This window comes from Hordeum vulgare, chromosome 7H (genome assembly GCF_904849725.1).
Source record: "Hordeum vulgare subsp. vulgare chromosome 7H, MorexV3_pseudomolecules_assembly, whole genome shotgun sequence".
NCBI lineage: Eukaryota > Viridiplantae > Streptophyta > Magnoliopsida > Poales > Poaceae > Hordeum > Hordeum vulgare.
Window position 1 is genome coordinate 630,299,714 of NC_058524.1, and position 3,288 is coordinate 630,303,001.

The window sequence follows — 3,288 nt, forward strand, 5'->3', positions numbered from 1 at the left end:
TTTTTAAAAAGAAAAAGAAGAAGAACTCAACTCACCGCGGTGGACGACGGCAGGGGGCGGCGGCGGCGGCGGTGGACGAGGGCAGGGGGGCAGGGGGCGCGCGGCAGGCGACCGGCGGGCGGGAGGGGAGGTGGCTGGCGGGCGGGGAGGAGGGGTGCCGCGACCGGGTGGGCAGGCGGCCGGCGGGCGGGGAGGAGGAGTGCCGCGGGCTGGAGGGCAGGCGGCCGGCGGGGGGGAGGAGGGGTGCCGCGGGCGGGAGGGGAGGCGGCCGGCGGGCGGGGGACGAGCGGCTGAGAGTAACAGTCGGAGCGGAGGAGACTGCCGGAGCGGATGAGAGTGAGAGGGAGAGGGAGACGGCCATTAGGGGGGGCTCGCTTTGCCGTCCGCCCCCCGACGGCAAAGAGAAGGAGGGAAGACGGCAAAGGGAGCGCCCGTTATGGGGTTCGAGGGGGTGTACGGTGGCACCCCCTTTGTCGTCTGCCACCCCTTTGTCGTCCGCCTGTGGTTCCTTTGCCGTCCGCTGGCCGACGACATAGGGAAGGCTGACGGCAAAGAATTTTTTGCCTTAGGTGTTCTCTTTGTCGTCTGCTTTGCGCCAGCTGATGGCAAAGAAGCTCTTTGCCATGTGTCAGCAGACGGCAAAGGAAAGGCAGACGACAAATTTGTGAATTCCAGTAGTGAAGGCAAACGAAAAAGGCAAATATTTTTGTAAATTTTTGTTTTTCAGAAGTGGGGGAGAGGAAAACGAGAGGCAAAAAAAGTAAGTGCAAGAGATGAGTATGTGACACATACTTGGACGAGTTCTTGACTTGATCCTCCCCGGCAACGGCGCGAGAAATCCTTCTGCTACTTCTCAAACAACAACGCCAAAAATTGACACGTTGACGGAGACTTGCTTGCGTTGGTTTTTCCCTTGAAGAGGAAAGGGTGATGCAACACAGGAGCAGTAAGTATTTCCCTCAGTTTGAGAACCAAGGTATCAATCCAGTAGGAGAATATCGTCAAGTCCAGAGTACCTGCGCAAACACAAACGAGCTTGCACCCAACGCTATAAAGGGGTTGTCACTCCCTTCAAGATTGATTGCAAAGTGAGATCTGAAGGCGGAAAGTGCAACGAAGTAAAAGAGTAAGGCTGAAAATATGGTGTGAAGTCGACCCGGGGGCCATAGTGTTCACTAGGGGCTTCTCTCAAAATAGCAAATATTACGGTGGGTGAACAAATTATTGTCGAGCAATTGATAAAACCGCGCAAAGTCATGACGATATCTAAGGCAATGATCATACATATAGGCATCACGTCCGAGACAAGTAGACCGATACTTTCTGCATCTACTACTATTACTCCACACATCGACCGCTATCCAGCATGCATCTAGTGCATTGAGTTCATGACGAACAGAGTAACACCTTAAGTAAGGTGACATGATGTAGAGGGATAAACTCAAACCAATGATGAAAACCCCATCTTTTTACCCTTGATGGCAACAACACGATGCATGCCTCGCTACCCCTTCTGTCACTGGGTGAGGTCACTGCACAGTATGAACCCAAAACCAAGCACTTCTCCCATTGCAAGAATCATAGATCAAGCTGGCCAAACAAAACCCACAACTCAAAGAGGATTACAAGGATATGAAATCATGCATATAAGAGATCAGAAGAAACTCAAATAAGATTCATAGATAATCTGATCATAAATCCACAATTCATCGGATCTCGGCAAACACACCGCAAAAGAAGATGACATCGGATAGATCTCCATAAAGATCATGGAGAACTTTGTATTGAAGATCAAAGAGAGAGAAGAAGCCATCTAGCTACTAGCTATGGACTCGTATGTCTATGGTGAACTACTCACGCATCATCGGAGAGGTCATGGTGTTGATGAAGAAACCCTCTGTATCCGAATCCCCCCTCCGGCAGGGCACCAGAGCGTGCCCTAGATGGGATCTTGCGGAGACAGAAGCTTGCGGCGGCGGAAAAGTACTTTCGATGATCTCCTGATTTTTTCTAGAATTATTGGGAATATATAGGCGAAAGACCTAGGGCAGAGGTGGCCCAGGGAGCCCACAAGCCTGGGAGGCGCGGGCCCCCCTGGCCGCGGCTAGGGGGCTTGTGGGGTCCCTGGTGGCCCCCTGCCTTGGTTCTCAAGTCCCCCGATCGTCTTCTGTTTCGGAAAAAATCTTTTGGAAGTTTCGTTCTGTTTGGACTCCGTTTAAAATCCTCCTCTCAAAAGGGTCAAAAACACGGAATAAACAGGAACTGGCACTTGGCACTGAGTTAATAAGTTAGTCCCAAAAAAATATATATAAGGTATACAAAACATCCAAAGTTTGACAAGATAATAGCATGAAATCATCAAAAATTATAGATACGTTGGAGACGTATCATTCCTCATGAAGAAAGGCTTCAAACCTGGTTCACGTGATCCTACTCTTCTCACAAAATCCTATGACAATGAACTATTTGTGTGCCAAATATATGTCGACGACATTATCTTTGGTTGTACTAACAAATGTTACAGTGATGAATTTGCTTACATGATGAGTGAAAAATATCAGATGTCTATGATGGGGGAGCTGAAATTCTTCTTAGGTCTTCAAATTCATCAACAATGCAATGGCCTCTTCATATCTTAGGAGAAATACATCAAGGACGTTCTGAGGAAATGCAACACGCATGAATGCAAAGGCGTCAAGATTCCTCTGCCTACCAACGGCCACCTCTACACTAACGAAAATGGTAAATATTTCGATCAGCAGGTATATCACTCGATTATTGGCTCTTTATTGTATCTATGTGCATCTAGGCCAGATATAATGCTTAGTGTTTGCATGTGTGCTCGTTTTCAAGAAAAACCGAAGGAATCACACCATATGGTTGTGAAACATATTCTTTGATACTTAGCTCACACACCAACACTAGGATTATGGTACCCCAAGGGGTCAAATATTCACCTTATTGGATATACTAATTCTGATTATGTTGGTGACCGTGTGGATCACAAGTCAACATCAGGCACATGCCATTTCCTTGGAAGATCATTAGTCTGATGGTCCTCAAAGAAGCAGAACTGTGTTTCTCTCTCCACTGCCGAAGCTGAGTACATTGCCGCTGGATCATGCTGTGCTCAACTGCTATGGATGAAGCAAACCCTCCGAGACTACGACATCAACATGAAGAATGAGCCCCTCTACTGCGACAATGAGAGTGCAATCAAGATCTCCTACAACCGAGTACAACACTCGAAGACTAAGCACATCCAGATTTGTCATCATTTTCTTCGTG